This window comes from Piliocolobus tephrosceles, unplaced genomic scaffold (assembly GCF_002776525.5).
Source record: "Piliocolobus tephrosceles isolate RC106 unplaced genomic scaffold, ASM277652v3 unscaffolded_75, whole genome shotgun sequence".
Classification (NCBI taxonomy): Eukaryota; Metazoa; Chordata; class Mammalia; order Primates; family Cercopithecidae; genus Piliocolobus; species Piliocolobus tephrosceles.
This window is the reverse complement of record NW_022334829.1, coordinates 224,389-243,219: the sequence shown is the minus strand read 5'-3', so window position 1 is coordinate 243,219 and position 18,831 is coordinate 224,389. Positions and strand designations below refer to the sequence as shown.

Below are 18,831 nucleotides of genomic sequence, written 5' to 3'. Positions count from 1 at the left end.
CAAGGAACAAAACAACAACAACAACCATTTACAGGCAGAAAAGAAATAGGGCTAATAAGGTATGATGTTGAAATGTGACAAATAAAGTAATATGAGGGCTTTTATCCATTTAAAATCATCAAACAAAAGATAACCTATTAAATTATAATACCCTGTGCTGGCAAAGGTGCAGTGAAATGGGCACTTTCTTATACAGTGAGGGGTGTTTAAATTGTATATAAGCCTTTCAGGGTAAAGCTTTGCAATTTTTTTTTTTTTTTTTTGAGATGGAGTTTCACTCTTGTTGCCCAGGCTGGAGTGCAATGGTGCGATCTTGGCTCACCGTAACTTCCACCTCCTAGGTTCAAGTGATTCTCCCGCCTCAGCCTCTGAGTAGCTGGGATCACAGGTGTGTATTTTTGTATTTTTAGTAGCGATGGGGTTTCTCCATGTTGGTCAGGCTGGTCTCAAACTCCAGACCTCAGGTGATCCACCCACCTCAGCCTCCCAAAGTGTTGGGATTACAGGCGTGAGCCACCGCGCTTGGCCGACAATTTTTTTTTAATAATAGAGACACTGTCTCACCACACTCTCCTCCAAGTCCTGACATCAAGCAGTCCTCCTGCCTCAACCGCCCAAAGTGCTGGGATTATACCTGGGAGGCACCCAAAACCTTGTCAATTTACATCAAGGGCAATGAGAATGTCCATTCACCATGACTCACAGTAATCTCACTTCTGGGAATACCTTGGGAGACAACTGAATCTAAACAAAAGGTCATCTGCACAAACAGTGAAAATCCGGGAGTAACTGAAGACAGAGTGGTTAAGCGAAATAAGAAACAGTTATAAGAAATTAAACTATCTATGGTATTTACAGGCACCTGGTCAGTTCATGTTAGCTGCTACTTTTTTGTTGTTTTAAGACAGGGTCTCACTCTGTCACCCAGGCTGGAGTGCAGAGGCCTGATCATGACTCACTGCAGTCTCAACCTCCCTGGGCTCAAGTGATCCTCCCACAGCAGCCTCCCAAGTAGCTGGGACTACAGGAACATGCCACCACACTAGGCTAATTCATGTGTATTTCTGTAGGGATGGTGACTCCCTTGGTTTCTGAGGCCTGTCTCAAACTCTTGGCCTGAAGCCATCCTCCTGCCTCAGCCTCCCAAAGTGTTGTGATTACCAGTGTGAGCCACCACACCTGTCCACCTGCTACTTTTATTATATTATATCACTAAATTCAAAATTATTTGTCATTAAAAATTATCATTTTCAAGGCTGTGGAACAATATGTGTCCTACAGCATAACTGTAAAAACATACAGTTGTCCCTTGGTTTACAGAGAGGATTCGTTCCAGCCCCCCCATTTCTGCATATACCAAAATCCATGCATACTCACGTTTTGCAGTCAGCCCTTTGGAACCCACGTATAGGAAAAGTCCAAATATTACTTGGGCATCATGGCAAGCACGTACAGTCTCAGTCACTTGAAAGGCTGAGGTGGGAGGCATACTTGAGCCTGAAAGGTCGAGGATGCAGTCAGTTGTGATAGCACCACTGCCACTCCAGCCTGGACAACAGAGCAAGACCCTGTCTCAGAAAAAAAAAAAAAGGTTAGAAATTGTAATGACGTCTGTTGGGCAAAATTCCATATAAGCAAAGTATAGATTAATGAAGCAATTGGTGATCAATTAGTATGGTTGACTTTCTGGAGTTTCTGACAGTAAAGGTAAGAAAAATGCAAAACACAGAGACAGAGGGTTAGGGAAGGATTCTACGTGTTTAATAGGATGACACTGGCCATGTTCGTGCAGCAGCAGTATGTCACCATATGACATACCTTGGAGAGAAGTTAGCAGATGAGGAAGTTGATAAAAATGATGAGAGAAGCAAAATACTGATAGCGATAGTGAAGTAAACCACGAAGAATTTCCACAACTGACATCAGCAAAGTGGGAATATTGTACACTGTGTGTTTAAGTTCCTGTATAACACTGTATTTGCTTTCTGTTTGTTTGTAAGGAATACATCTACTAAAAGTTCTTCTTGCTGTCAAAAGAATATGTGTAAGTCATTAGAACTTATTCTTCTGTTTTTCTACTTTGATCTTCCAGCCATCATCCCACAGCCTTACTTTAGAAATTTTTAATTTTTTTAGAAATTTGAACAAGTGCTTGTTGTGGTGGCTCATACCTCTAGGATGGAAGGGTCACTCGAGGCCAGGAGTTTGACACCAGCCTGGCCAACAAAGTGAGACCCCATGTCTACAAAACAATTTAAAAATTAGCCAGGTATCATCATGTATACCTACAGTCCCAGCTACTCAGGAGGCTGAGGCAGGAGGAGCCTTAGCCCCGGAGTTCAAGGCTGCAGTGAGCTGTGATTGCACCGCTGTACTCCAGCTGGGTTGCAGAGGAGACCCCCATCTCCTAAAACAAAAAACAACAAAAAAAGAAAGAAAATAGGTAAAGTAGCAAGTTGTATGTAGCTTACTCTGAATACGTCTAAACTACATGTTTTCAATGTTTTGGGGTCTAGCATCCCTTCACATTTTTTAACTATATTGAAGATCTTTTAAGACTTTTTCTTTATATAAATAATTATATTAAAATTAGAAAATAAGACAAAATTTTGAAAATATTATTCATTACATATTAATAAAACCATTTCATGTTGTTATAATGCAGGACAAATTTTTAAAATAGATATATTCATTACATATGAATAATAAAACCAGTACATGTTGACGTAAGTAATACTGTTTTTTGTTTTTTGTTTTTTTTTTTTTTTGGAAACAAAGTCTGACTTTCACCCATGCTGGAGTGAAGTGGCACAATCTTGACTCACTGCAACCTCCACCACCTGGGTTCAAGCAATTCTCCTGGCTCAGCCTCCCAAGTAGCTGGGATTACTGGCGCCCACCACCATGCCTGGCTCATTTTTGTGTATTTTTAATAGAGATGTGGTTTCACCATGTTGGCCAGGCTGGTCTTGAAATCCTGACCTCGGTCTCCCAAAGTGCTGAGATTACAGGCGTGAGCCATTGCGCCCAAACCAATTAATATATATATATGTATTAATGTGTGTGTGTGTGTGTGTGTGTGTATATATATATATATTTTTTTTTTTTTTTTTTTGAGATGGAGTCTCGCTCTGTCCCCCAAGCTGGAGTGCAGTGGCGCAATCTCTGCTCACTGCAAGTTCCGTCTCCCAGGTTCACGCCATTCTCCTGCCTCAGCTTCCCCAGGAGCTGGGACTACAGACACCCACTGCCATGCCCAGATAATTTTTTTGTATTTTTATTAGAGATAAGGTTTCACCGTGTTAGCCAGGATGGTCTAGATCTCCTGACCTCATGATCCGCCCACCTCGGCCTCCCAACAGATTAATATATTTTTTAAAACACTGATTAGTCAGGCAACAACACTGGGCAAGGGTCTCCTCATTCCCAGAGATGCAAACCCCACTGCACGGCTCCGGGGTTGCAAGGGCTACAGCGCCAAAAGGCTCTAACTTGTGATTTCACATATTTTATTTGTATTCTATTTGTATTGTGAGACAGGGTCCTGCTCTGCCGCCCAGACTGGAATGCAGTTGTGTGTGCACTTATAGCTCACTGCAGCCTCGACCTTCTGGGCTCAAGCCATCTTCCTGCCTCAGCTCCCCACTGGCTGGTACCACAGTTGAGTGCCACCACACCTGGCTATTTTTTAAATTTTTTGTAGAGTGAGGGGTCTTGTTCCGTTGCCCAAGCTGGCCTCAAACGCCTGACCTCAAGAGATCTGCCCACTTCAGCCTCCTGAGTAGCTGGGACTATAAGTACACATCACCATACCTACCTACATTTATTTCATTTTATTAAATTTTGAAAAATATTTTTATAGAGAGGAGGTCTTGCTACGTTGCCCAGGCTGGTCTCAAACTCCTGCCCTTAAAAGATACTCCCATCTCTGCCTCCCAAACAGCTGGGACTACAGGCATGAGCCACTGCAATGAGCCTAAAGAGATTTCTTTAATCTAGCATCCCATACTTAATAGGACTGGGAAAGGCAGTAGTTTTTTTTTTTTTTTTTTAATTACTTAATAATTCAGTAAGTATCTATCTCAACTTTGACCCCTGCCTTCTCTCACACTCCACATCCAGTCTGTCAGGAAATCCTGTTGTGTCTTCAACATGTATTGAAGATCCCCACCCAGCAACTCCCTGGCCTCCTCCCCTGCTTCTCTCCTCTGACTATCTCTCACCACCACTATGACCCTGGTCAGGACCACTATCATCTCTCGCCTGGATGTTGCTGCAGCTTGGCCCCCACGCTTTTACCCAAATCTTCCCACAGTCTTTCTCAACTCAGCAGCCAGAGAATGCTTTTATTTTTTATTTTTTTTTTTTATGTTTAAAACATTAACTATTTTTAGTATTTTATTTTAATTTTCCATGTTTAGTATGTATACCCACAAGCATATTTCTTAACCCAGTCCATTGTCGACGTATCTTTCTTTTTTTTTTTTTTATATTTTTTTATTATACTTTAAGTTCTAGGGTACATGTGCATAACGTGCAGGTTACATATGTATACATGTGCCATGTTGGTGTGCTGCACCCATCAACTCGTCAGCACCCATCAATTCATCATTTATATCAGGTATAACTCCCCAATGCAATCCCTCCCCCCTCCCCCCTCCCCATGATAGGCCCCAGTGTGTGATGTTCCCCTTCCCGAGTCCAAGTGAGCTCATTGTTCAGTTCCCACCTATGAGTGAGAACATGCGGTGTTTGGTTTTCTCTTCTTGTGATAATTTGCTAAGAATGATGGTTTCCAGCTGCATCCATGTCTCTACAAAGGATGCAAACTCATCCTTTTTTATGGCTGCATAGTATTCCATGGTGTATATGTGCCACATTTTCTTAATCCAGTCTGTCACTGATGGACATTTGGGTTGATTCCAAGTCTTTGCTATTGTGAATAGTGCCGCAATAAACATACGTGTGCATGTGTCTTTGTAGTAGCATAATTTATAATCCTTTGGGTATATACCCAGTAGTGGGATGGCTGGGTCATATGGTACATCTAGTTCTAGGTCCTTGAGGAATCGCCATACTGTTTTCCATAATGGTTGAACTAGTTTACAATCCCACCAACAGTGTAAAAGTGTTCCTATTTCTCCACATCCTCTCCAACACCTATTGTTTCCTGATTTTTTAATGATTGCCATTCTAACTGGTGTGAGATGGTATCTCATTGTGGTTTTGATTTGCATTTCTCTGATGGCCAGTGATGATGAGCATTTTTTCATGTGTCTGTTGGCTGTATGAATGTCTTCTTTTGAGAAATGTCTGTTCATATCCTTTCCCCACTTTTGGATGGGGTTGTTTGTTTTTTTCTTGTATATTTGTTTGAGTTCTTTGTAGATTCTGGAAATGAGCCCTTTGTCAGATGAGTAGATTGCAAAAATTTTCTCCCATTCTGTAGGTTGCCTGTTCACTCTGATGGTAGTTTCTTTTGCTGTGCAGAAGCTCTTTAGTTTAATGAGATCCCATTTGTCAATTTTGGCTTTTGCTGCCGTTGCTTTTGGTGTTTTAGACATGAAGTCCTTGCCCGTGCCTATGTCCTGAATGGTACTACCTAGATTTTCTTCTAGGGTTTTTATGGTATTAGGTCTAACATTTAAGTCTCTAATCCATCTTGAATTAATCTTCGTATAAGGAGTAAGGAAAGGATCCAGTTTCAGCTTTCTACTTATGGCTAGCCAATTTTCCCAGCACCATTTATTAAATAGGGAATCCTTTCCCCATTTCTTGTTTTTCTCAGGTTTGTCAAATATCAGATGGTTGTAGATGTGTGGCATTATTTCTGAAGGCTCCGTTCTGTTCCATTGGTCTATATCTCTGTTTTGGTACCAGTACCATGCTGTTTTGGTTACTGTAGCCTTGTAGTATAGTTTGAAGTCAGGTAGCGTGACGCCTCCGGCTTTGTCCTTTTGACTTAGGATTGTCTTGGCAATACGGGCTCTTTTTTGGTTCCATATGAACTTTAAAGCAGTTTTTTCCAATTCGGTGAAGAAACTCATTGGTAGCTTGATGGGGATGGCATTGAATCTATAAATTACCTTGGGCAGTTTTTAAATCGGGAGAGAGACCATGTCGCCTCTCTGCTCAGAACCCTCCCGCAGTTCCCATCTCAGTCAGAGTAAAAGCCAAAGCCCCAGCAATAACCTCCCAGGGCTTACACGATCTGTGCTGATCTCAGCCCAGCAACTCCCTGGCCTCCTGCCCTAATTCTCTCCCTCTCTTCTTCTGCTCCACTGACCTCCTTCCAGAGCCTCAGACACACCTCAGACACTTTATTCCGTTGTTTCTGCCTACAATCCTCTTCCCTCAGCACCTCGGCCAGCTCAGCTCCTTCCCCTCCTTCAAGTCTTGGCTTAATTTTCACTTAGGAGGCCACCCCTGACCATTCTATTTAACATTGCCATCTGTCCCCATGCTCATTTATTCTTTTCTTTTTTTCTTTTTTTTTTTTTTTTTTTTGTGGAGACAAGATCTCACTCTGCCACCAAGGCTGGAGTGCAGTGGTACAATCATAGCTCACTGCCACCTCCAAATCCCAGGCTCAAGCAATCCTCCCACCTCAGCCTCCCTAATAGCTGGGACTACAGGGGCATGTCGTCATGCCTGGCTGATTTCTTTTATTATTTTATTTTATTTGAAGATGGAGTTCCACTCTTCTTGCCCTGACTGGAGTGCAGTGGTGCAATCCTGACTCACTACAACCTCCACCTCCCAGTTTCAAGGATGTCTCCTGCCTCAGCCTTCCTAGTAGCTGGGATTACAGGCGCGTGCCACCATACCTGGCTAATTTTTGTATTTTCAGCAGATATGGGGTTTTGCCATGTTGGCCAGGCTGGTTTCAAACTCCTGACCTCAGGTGATCTGCCTGCCTCAGCCTCCCAAAGTGCTAAAATTACAGATGCGAGCCACCACGCCCAGCCATTTTTTAAATTTTTTTATAGAGATAGGGTCTCACTATGTTGCCCAGGCTGGTCTTGAACTCCTGGCTTCAAGTGATCCTCCTGCCTGGATTCCTAAAGTGCTGAGATTACAGGCATGAGCCACCATGCCTGGCTTCATGTTCATTTCTTCTTGTGGCTGCAACAAACTTTCCTACATTTAGTGGCTAAAAACACCACTAATCAACCATCTTACGATTCTGGGGGCCAGGAGCCCAAACTAGGTCTATTAAGGCTAAAGTCAAGGTGTTCAGCAGGGCTGCATTCCTTCTGGATGCTCTATTGTGTTCTCTTGGCTTTTCCAGCTTCTAGAAGCCACCCCATTTCTTGGATCATGGTCCCTGACTCCATCTTCAAAGCCAGAAGTGAAGCATCTTCAAATCTCCCTCTCTGACCTCGGCTTCCATCACCACATCTCCTGCTCCAATTCTGACTCTCCTACCCTCTTTCTTTTATAAAGAGCCTTGTGATTCACCTGAGGTCAGGAGTTCAAGACCAGCCTGACCAACAAAAAGAAACCCCGTCTCTACTAAAAACACAAAAATTAGCCAGGCGTAGTGGCGCATGCCTGTATTCCCAGCTACTCTGGAGGCTGAGGCAGGAGAATTGCTTGAACCCAGGAGGCGGAGGCTGCGGTAAGCCAAGATCGCACCGTTGCACTCCAGCCTGGGCAACAAGAGCGAAACTCCGTCTCAAAAAAAAAAAAAAAAAAATCCTTGTAATTGCTGGGCATGGTGGCTTCCACACATAATTCCAACACTTGGGGAGGTCAAAGCAGGAGGAAAACTTGAGGCCCAGAGTTTGAAACTAGCCTGGACAACATAGTGAGACCCCACCTCTACAAAAAAAATAAAAATAAGTATCAGCCAGACATAGTGGTATGTGCCTGTACTCCCAGCTAGTTGAGAGGCTGACGTAAGATGATCGCTTTAGCCCAGGACTTTCAGATCAGCCTGGGCGACATAACTAAATTTCATCTCTACAAAAATCAGCTGGGCATGGGTGACATGCATGTGTAGTCCCAGCTACTTGGGAGGCTGAGGTGGGAGGATCACTTGAGCTCAGGAGGTCAAAGCTATAGTGAGCTATGATCACATCACTGCACTCCAGCCTGGATGACACAGGGAGATTTTGTCTCAAGAGAAGAAAATAAAAATATATTTGGTCTCTGTCCCTGGTTCCTGGTACAGAGTTTCTAAAGTCCTTATAAAGACCTCAGTGATAGAGGTGATAGGAGCATCTTTTGTTTTAATATTTGGTCTTGGTCCCAGGTTTCTAACACAAGAGCCTCTAAGAACTCTGGAATCTCCAGAATGATAAGAATGCATTTGGGGATGTTGTTGAGATGAATGGGTGGCTGCAAGCTCCTAGATTTCTTCAGGAGGAGGGCTGACTGCCAGAGGAAGCAACCACATGATTAGAGGCTTGGAACTTTCAGCCTCACCTGCTTAACTCCAGGAGGGAAGTGGGACTGGAGATCGACTTAATCACCAATAGCCAAGGATTTTATCAATCGTGCTTGCATAATAAAGCCTCCATAAATACCCTGAACAACAGGATTGCAGAGCTTCCCGGTTGCTGAACACAGGAGATGCTGGGAGTGTAGCATGTTCAATAGTGCATGTGAGCTCTGTGCCCCTCCCCACTTACCTTGCCCTGGACATCTTTTTTTTTTTTTTTTTTTTTTTTTTTTTGGAGAAAGGGTCTGGCTCTTTTATCCAGGCTAGAGTGCAGTGGCACAGGCTGGAGTGCAGTGGCACAATCTTAGCTCACTGCAACCTAAGCCTCCCCAGTCCCCAGATCAAAACATCCTCCCACCTCAGCTTCCCTAGTAACTGGAACTACAGGTGCACACCACTGTGCACTCGGTTATTTATTTATTTAGTGAGATGGAGTCTAGTTCTGTAGTAACTGGAACTGAGGAAAGAGAGACCCTCTCATATTGTTTTATACTCAGTACCTGTTTTAAGAAAAAACAAGGAAGTAAAACCAAAGACAGGCAGCCTGGCGCCAGGCCCAAAACCAGGCTTGGGCCTGCCTGGCCTAAACCAAGTAGTTAAAAATCAACTCATAACTTAGAAACCAATGTTATTCATAGATTCCAGACATTGTGTAGAAAAACATTGTGAAACTCCCTGCCCTGTTCTGTTTCTCTCTGACCACCAGTGCATGCAGCCCCTGTCAGGTAGCCCCTGCTTGCTCAAATCAATCATGACCCTTTCATGTGAAATCTTTAGTGCTGTGAGCCCTTAAAAGGGACAGAAATTGTGCACTCAGGGAGCTCAGAGTTTAAGGCAGTAGCTTGCCGATGCTCCCAGCTGAATAAAGTCCTTCCTTCTACAACTCAGTGTCTGAGAGGTTTTGTCTGCAGCTCGTCCTGCTACAGAACTACAGGTGCACACCACCGCACTCGGTTATTTATTTATTTATTGAGACAGAGTCTAGTTCTGTCACCCAGGCTAAAGTGCAGTGATGTGATCTCAGCTCACTGCAACCTCCACCCCCGGGTTCAAGCGATTCTCCTGCCTCAACCTCCTGAGTAGCTGGAATTACAGGTGCGCGCCACCACGCCTGGCTAATTTTTGCATTTTTAGTAGACGGGGTTTCACCATGTTGGTCAGACTGGTCTCGAACTCCTGACCTTGTGATTCATCCACCTTGGCCTCCCAAAGTGCTAGGATTGCAGGCTTGAGCCACTGTGCTCAGCTTTTTAAAAATTTTTTTACAGAGACAGGGTTTCACCATGTTGCCCAGGCTGGTCTCAAACCCCTGAGTTTAAGCAATCCTCCCACCTCGGCCTCCCAAGTGCTGGGATTACAGCGTGAGCCACTGCATCTGGCATGTATATCTCTTTCATTGGCTGTTTCTGCGATGCATCCTTTACAATGAACCAGTAATAGGAAATGAACTGGCCCGATGTGGTGGCTCACATCTGTAATCCCAGCACTTCAAAGAGGCTGAGGTGGGAGGATCGCTTGGTCCCAGGAATTTGTGGCCAACCTGTGCAACATAACAAGACCCCAACTCTACAAAAAATAAATTAGCCAGATATAGTGGTGCAGGTGTGTAGTCTCAGCTACTAGGGAGGCTGAGGTGGGAGGACCACTTGAGCCCAGGCAGTCGAGGCTGCAGTGAGCTATGACTGCACCACTGCTCACCAGCCTGGGCAACAAAATGAGACCCTGTCTCTCAGAAAAAAAGAAAATAAACTGTTTTTGTGAGTTCTGTAAGCTGTTCTAGCAAATGATTAAACCCAAGAAGGCGATCATGGGAACCCCTGATTTGTGACAGGTTGGTCAAAAGTGCAGGTGACAACCTAGGACTTGCCATTGGCATCTGAAATGAGGGTGGTCTCGTGGGACTGAGCCCCTCATCTGTGGGGTCTGTGCCAACTCCAGGTAGTGTCAGAATAAAATTGTGGGATATCCAGTTAATATCCAGAGCATTGGAGAATTTGGTGTAGAAACTCCACACACACATTCAGTCAGAAATGTATGAGGAGAGACAAACACGGGCTTTTCTTTCACCTGTCTACCTGCTTAACTGCATAGGAGAGGCAACACGTGGTGCTCATGAACAAAGCAAGCATTAAAGTCAGACCAGACCCGACATTTGACTCAGTCTTAATATCCAGGTGAGCCTGAGCAAATCACTCATTATCCCTAAGTCTTCATCACTTCATTCATAAAATGGGGATAACTGTGGCACCTACCTGTGATTTTGCGAGAACTAATAAAATACTATGCTTGGTGTTAGTGTGATCATTATACCTATTCCAAACTATCTGACAAGGACAGTGATGCATGACAACATCAACAGATTAGAAATCGTAATGAGTTCTCTCAGGCAAAATTCCATACAAGCAAATTACTGTGTCTCCAAAGCATTCCCACCACACTTAATTCACCATTCCCTGAACAAAATGTGCCATCTTCATTGTCCAGGTCTTTACAGTGCTGGTTTCCCTGCCTGGGCAGCTCACTCCATCCCATCCCAGCCCATTCCCCATCCCTCCGCCTCCCCCTTCCCTTCCCACTCTCATACAACTGTTCCTCATCTTTCAGGACCCGGCTTCAATGTCACCTTAACTGGAAGCTTCTCTCACCCTGTGGAAGAGCTTCCCATTGCATTTGATGCATGTACTGTTATTTGACCATTTTTGAGTCATAATCCAAGTCTTTTTGTACCTAAATAACATGCTGCCCAGTCAGTCTCTCTTCCTGGACTCTGAAGTCTTTCATGGTAGATCCAGCTGGAAATGACAAAAAGACATTCTTTAAAAAAAAAGTGGGGGGGGGATGATATAAACAGACACAAGTTCTTAAACGTTTTAAATGGTATGTGAAAAGCAAACAAAAATCAAAGGTTTATGGGAAACAGGAAGGAAAGAATTACTGGGAACTTCATCAAGAGTTAATATTTTGTTTGTTTGTTTGAGATGGAGTCTTTCTCTGTCACCCAGGCTGGAGTGCAGTGGCGCGATCTCAGCTCACTGCAAGCTCCAAATTTCCCAGGTTCACGCCATTCTCCTGCCTCAGCCTCCTGAGTAGCTGGGACTACAGGTACCCGCCACCACGCCTGGTTAATTTTTTGTACTTTTAGTACAGAAGGGGTTTCATCGTGTTACCCAGGATGGTCTCAATCTCCTGACCTTGTGATCTGCCTGCCTCAGCCTCCCAAAGTGCTGGGATTACAGGCATGAGCCATCGTGCCTGGTCTAATTCACTTATTTTATTTTATTTTATGTATTTTATTTTTTGAGGCAGAGTCTCATTCTGTTACCTAGGCTAGAGTGCAGTGGTGCAATCAGGGCTCACTGCAGCCTCGACCTCCTGGGTTCAAGTAATCTCACCTAATTTTTATTTGGTTTAAGAAACTCAGTCTTGGTTGAGCGTGGTGGCTTACGCCTATAATCTCAACACTTTGGGAGGCTGAGGGGGTGGATCACTCAAGGCCAGCAGTTTGAGATCAGCCTGGGTAACATATTAAGACCCTGTCTCCACACAGAAAACAGTGAATTTGTGAAAGGCAATTTTTTCCACAGACTAGGGGTGGAGGAAATGATTTCAGGATGATTGAAGTGCATTACCTATATTGTGCACTTTATTTCTATTATTATTGCATTGTAATATACAATGAAATAATTCTACAACTCATGATAATGTACAATCAGTGGGATCTCTCAACTTATTTTCCTGCAACTAGAAGGTCCATCTGGGGCGATGGGAGAAACAGGCACTAGATTCTCATAAGGAGCACGCAGCCTAGATCCCTCGCATGCACAGTTCACAACAGGGTTCGTGCTCCTATGAGAATCTAATGCTGCCGCTGATCTGACAGGCCATGGTGCTCAGGTGGTCATGTGAGCGATGGGAGGGGCTATAAATACAGATGAAGTTTCCCCTCACTCGCCTGCTGCTCACCTCCGGCTCTGTGGCCCTGTGGTTGGAGACGCTGCTCGACTGCATTCGAAAGTACCCATCCCATACCATTCTTCAGACTCATCTATACTGCTGCAGTGGTCAAGTGTATAGCACCCCTTAGCTTGCATGGCATATGCTTTGGCTGGCATTTCATCACAATCAACAGTAAGTGGTAGCCTGAGTCATTATGAGATCACTTCCTAGAAATCACCAGCATCCCATGTCCCACTGGCAAGGAGCTCAGCACCACTCCTTGGATAACCAAACCTATGCCCAAATCCAATCTGTGTGAGTCTATCTCCTGGTATCCTTCCAGGCAACAATTCTGTATTTCTAGGAGTCGAATCAGGAGATGTAAACCACTCAGAGGTTTAAACTAAAATGGGCACAGTGGCTCACGCCTGTAATCCCAGCACTTTGGGAGGCCAAGGCAGGTGATCGCTTTGAGCTCAGGAGTTTGAGACCAGCCTGGAAAACATGGCCAAACACCGTCTCTACAAAAAAACACAAAAATTAGCCAGGCGTGGTGGCACATACCTGTAATCCTAGCTACTTGGGAGGCTGAGGAAGGAGAATTGCTTGAGCCCGGGAAATTCGGAGGTAGCAGTGAGCAGAGATCATGCCACTGCACTTTAGCCCGGGTGATCGAGTGCGACCCAGTACCAAAAAAAAAAATTAAAAAAAATTGTAGATTTAATATAAAAAGTATTAATTATAACAGAGGATCAGTGTAATGAGTGACACACTAGCACAAACTAAAGACAACTCTAGAGAATACAGAACTAGCAGAGGCCAGGCATGGTGGCTCATGCCTGTAATCCCAGCAATTTGGGAAGCCTAGGCAGGAGGATCGCTTGAGGACAGGGGTTGGAGACCAGCCTGGGCAAGGTAGTGAGACCCTGTGTCTACAAAACAAAAGAAAAACATCAGCCAGGTGTGGTGGTGGTGCACACCTGTAGTTCCAGCTACTTTGGAGTCTGGCGTGGGAAGATCCCTTGAACCTGAAAATTCTAGGCTGCAGTGAGTATGGGTGGATTTTGGTGTACACAGAAATGGGGGAGCTGGAACTAATCCCCCCCATATACCAAGGGACAAATTGTATCTGTTTTTACAGTTATACTGTAGGATACATTATGTTCCATGACAATGGTAATTTTTAATGACAGTTTTTAATTGAGTGGAATTACCATAAAAATAATAAAAGTAGCAGCTAATATTTACTGAGCTGTTACTAGGTGCCTATAAATACCACAGATTTTTAAATTCCCCATAACTCTTCCTTATTCCACGTAACCACTCTCTTAAATTACTCATGCTTGCTTTGGTAGCACATGTACTAGAGTTGGAACAATAGAGAGATGGGCATGGCCTCTGTGCAAGAAAGACATGCAAATTGTGAAGCATTCCTTTTTTAAAATAAAAAAGAGAAACAAAATTACACCCGGATTTTCACTGTGTGCATATGAACTTTTGTTTAGGTTGAATTATATCCAAAGATGGTATTTCCAAAAGTGAGATTACTGTGAGTCACAGGACATGAGCATTCTTATTACACTTGATGTAAACTGTCGAGCTTTCAGGCATGGTGGCTGTCTGCTTATAATTCCAGCACTTTGGGAGGCTGAGGACTGCTTGTGCCCAGGAAGTTGTGGCTGCAGTGAGCCACAATTGCACCACTGCACTCCAGTCTGGGCAACAGAGTGAGATAGAAGATTGACTTTTTAATAGAATTTTTCTGTTCACTTGAAGATTTGGCCAGGACTGTGCTATATGAAAATTCTTCACAAAATAATCATCTCATCCAAGTAATGTTGGAATTGGGAGCAGAAAATGTTTTGGTGACTATTTATTCCTTCCCTTGCTGTTATATAAAATATTGCCAGTGGGCATTTAACAACCAAAAGTGTCATCTCTGAGCTACTCACAGTGAAAGGTGATGTCTGGGGCCCAGGTGTATTGAGGTCCCCATGTCTGGGCTATGGGTGCTGAGTGGAACTTATTTGTCCATCCATTTTCTGTATTCCAGCACTGGGAAACTTGGGTTTATCCATCTTGATAAGAGGTCACTTAAATTCCACTTGGCAAGAACCACAAATGGAAGAAAGGCAATGAAACCACAGGCTTGCCCTTGTTCTCAAGGGAATCTTCAGCTTAGGTGGTTCTGTAAAAGAGGAATCACATTGTTGAAAACTCACCGCAGGTCAGGTGAGGTGGCTCATACCTATAATCCCAGTCCATCGGGAGACTAAGGCAGGAGGATCCTGTGAGGCTAGGAGTTCAAATCCAGCCTGGGCAACACAGTGAAACCTCATCTCTACAAAAAATTAGAAAACGAGCTGGGTGCGTTGGCACATTCCTATAGTCCCAGCTACACTGCAGGCTGAAGTGGGAGGATCAAAGTGGAAGCTGCAGAAGTGGAAGCTACAGTGAGCTCTGATCTCACCACTGCACTCCAGCCTGGGTGACAGAGACCCTGCCTCAACACACGCACACACACCCTCGTCCCGGTCTGCCCAGCTTTGACTAGTGAAAAGTCTTCTGGTTACACAGAGGTATGCTCTTTTTTAGGACAGGGAGGGACCAGCAAGCTTGTTCACAGCCTTTCCCTCATCCTCTGCTTAGTTTTCCAAGAACATTTATATGGAAAGGGAGTCCAAATCATCAGGTTACAAGAGGAAAAATATGCCTCTTGTCAATTAATAACTGGAACACCTGCCTTAAAAACCAGGGAGTTCTGCTAGGAGGATTCACTCCCTACAACCCTGACCTATGCAGGGAATGTAAAAACCTAGTTTGGGGACATACAATATTGAAGGCCACATTGCAGATGTGGAGACCTTACCAAAGTACAGCCTTTCCACAAGGCACTACCAAACACCAGCTGGATGTCTCCATGGGGCACCACTGTTATCTCTGGCTCTCGTTTCCCCCAGAGATGCTCTACTCCAGCCTTCTCTTACATTTTGTATCCCGCACAGTTCCTGGCATGAGGATTCACAACATAGCAGGCTGCTGAGTTAATGGTGACCTACTGCAGATCCAACTTGAGATTATGGCAGGGCGCTTTATGTTTGAGAAATTAAAGAGGAGAGAATGGACCAGCCTGCTAGAATATAAAAAACTTAAAGAAAAAAAAATTTAGGCCGGGCGCGGTGGCTCAAGCCTGTAATCCCAGCACCTTGGGAGGTCAGGAGATCGAGGCCATCCTGGCTAACAAGGTGAAACCCCGTCTCTACTAAAAAATACAAAAAACTACCTGGGCGAGGTGGTGGACGTCTGTAGTCCCAGCTACTCAGGAGGCTGAGGCAGGAGAATGGCGTAAACCCAGGAGGCAGAACTTGCAGTGAGCCGAGATCCGACCACTGCACTCCAGCCTGGGCGACAGAGTGAGACTCCGTCTCAAAAAAAAAAAAGAAAGAAAAAAAAATTTAAAAGCATACTCCCACCAATGCTGGATCTATTTCTTTCTTGTTTTTTTGTTTTTTTGTTTTTTTTTTTCTGAGATAGGGTTTTGCTCTGTCACTCAGACTGGAATGCAGTGTCAAGAGCACCACTTACTGTAGCTTTCAACTCCTGGGCTCGAGCTATCCTCCCACTTCAGCCTCCGAGTAGCTGGGATTACAGGTGAATGCCACCATGCCTAGCTAATTCTTAATTTTTTTGTAGAGACGGGGTCTCACTATGTGGCCCAGACTGCTCTTGAACTCCTGGGTCAAACTAATCCTCCCGCCTTGGCCTCCCAAAGTGCTAGGATTATAGGCTTTAGCCACTGTGCCCAGTCTATTTATCTTTCTATAACTCATATATTAAATCTTCCTTCTTAAATCACCTCCTACCCACTGATCTGCAGGGATAGCAAACACAGGTCTCAGCAGGTCAGGCAACCTACATGAGGGAACGAGGCCAGAGTAATGTGGGAGACCAGGGGGAATTGCACATACTGCAAGGTTTTCAAACCTTGCAAACTGCACTTCAATAATTCTTCAACACTGTGATGGTCAAACCAAACACAGAAACAGGAAGCCCAGTTCAGTCGCCAGCAGCCAGTGTGGGATATGTGATCTACATGCTACAGGGCAAACTGCTTATGAAGAATGACCTGGTCTCCACCAACCTGCTCTTCAAGTCCAGCTGCTCCTGCCCAAGTCCCACACTCTACTGACATGACCCACATTCACAGTACTCTCCTGACACTTTGCTTGTTCACTCTTTTTCTTATTTTCCCAATGAATATTTCCTTATCTTTTTTTTTTTTTTTTTCACTTTTTTTGAGACGGAGTCCCCCTCTGTCAAACAGGCTGAAGTACAGCAGGATGATTATGGCTCACTGCAGCTTCCATCATCCGGGCTCAAGTGATCCTCCCACCTTAGCCTCCCAAGTAGTTGGGATTACAGCCATGTAACATCGCACCCAGCTAAATTTATTATTTTTTCTTTTTTTTTCAGACAGAGCCTGGCTCTATTGCCCAGGCTAGAGTGCAGTGGCATAATCAAGGCTCACTGCAACTTCTGCCTCCTGGGTTCAAGTGATTCTCTTTCCTCAGCCTCCCAAGTAGCTGGGATTACAGGTGTGTGCCACCATGCCCAACTAATTTTTATATTTCTAGTAGAGATGGGGTTTTACCCTGTTCACCAGGCTGGTCTCGAACTCCTGACCTCAGGTGATCCGCCCACCTTGGTCTCCCAAAGTGCTGGGATTACAGGTGTGAGCCACCGTTCCTGGCAAGTTTCTTATTTTTTCTAGAGACAGGGTCTCACTATGTTGCCCAGGCTGGCCTTGAACTCCTAGGCACAAGCAATCCTCTGGCCCCCACCTCCCAACGAGCTGGGATTACAGGCTTGAGCCAACACATCAGGCCCTAAGAAATTTCTGGAGCTCCTACTATATACCAGGCAGTATAACAGGTGCCCAGGAAACAGCAGTGAACAAGGTATAAGAGTTTCTGCCCTTGGCCGGGCACGGTGGCTCACGCCTGTAATCCTAGCACTTTGGGAAGCTGAGGCTGGTGGATCATCTGAAGTCAGGAGTTCCAGACCAGCCTGATGAACATGGTGAAACCCTGTCTCTACTAAAAGTACCAAAATCAGCGGGTCATGGTTGTACATGCCTGTAATCCCAGTTACAGCTACTTGGAAGGCTGAGGCAGAAGAATCGCTTGAATCCAGGAGGCAGAGGTTGCAGTGAGCTGAGGTCGTGGCACTGCACTCCAGCCTGGGCAACAAGAGTGAAACTCCGTCTCAAAAAAAACGAAAAACAAAAAAACAATTTCCGCCCTTGCAGAGCTTACAGGGTAGCAGGAAATTGATAGAGTTTGAATGCTTGTCTCCTCCAAATCTCATACTGAAATTAAATCCCTAATATTGGAGGTAGTGCCTGGTGGGAGTGTGTGGGTCATGGGGGCAGATCCCTCATGAATGGCTTGGTGCCCTCCCCATGGTAATGAGTGAGTTCTCCCTCTACTAGTTCACGTGACAGCCGATTGTTTAAAGAGCCTGGCACCTCCTCCTCTCTCCCTTGCTCCTTCTTCTCAACAAGTGACATGCCGGCTCCTCCTTCACCTTCCGCCATGAGAGGAAGCCTCCTGAGGTCCTCACCAGTGGATGCTGGTACTATGCTTTTTTTTTCTGAGACAGGATCTCACTCTGACACTCAGGCTAGAGAGCAGTGGTGTAATTATGGCTCACTGCAACCCTGACCTCCTGGGCTAAAGAGGTCTTTTTACCTTAGTCTTTCAAGTAGCTGAAACCACAGGCATGCATCAGTGCACCATCATACCTGGCTATTTGTTTTATCTTTAGCAGAGACAAGATCTCACCATGTTTCCCAGGCTGGTTTCAAACTTCTGGGCTCAAGCAATCCTCCTGTCTCAGCGTCCCAAAGTGCTGGGATGACAGGTGTGGGCCACTGTGCCCGGCCTGGCACCATGTTACTTGTATAGTCTGCAGGACTGTGAGCCAAATAAATCTTTTTTCTTTATAAACTACCCAGCCTGAGGTATTTCCTTATAGCAACGCAAAATGGACTAATCTAGGAATCATAGGCCAACACTTACTAGACTATGATGAGCACAATGACAGAAGTTCAGAGTGGGACTGAAACGCTCCCAAGGGGCTTCTTGTTGCATCATAGAGAGTGGGGTGAGACATCTCGGCTGAGGCTAAAGATGAGCAATGATGAGAGTGAAAGAGTGATGATGGGGGTAGGGAGAGGGTTTCCTGAAGGACCAGTAAAGTCCCCTAAGGAAACTGACATTCCGTGTGGCTGGAGGGTAGGCATATGGGGAGGGTGGTGCACGATAAAACTGGGAAGGTGAGCAGAGACCAGCTCTTACCAGGTCCTGTGGCCAAATTAGTTTGGACTCTGTCTTAAAGGCAATGGGCAGTCACCAGCAGGTTTTAATTAAGAACTAATTTGACCCAAA

At 44.8% G+C, this 18,831-nt stretch overlaps 1 pseudogene; it reads left to right on the top strand.

Annotated features, from left to right (window-relative positions):
* The first annotated feature begins 13,725 nt into the window (after positions 1–13,725).
* LOC113219659 lies at positions 13,726–13,824 on the top strand (annotated as a pseudogene).
* Positions 13,825–18,831: the final 5,007 nt, after the last annotated feature.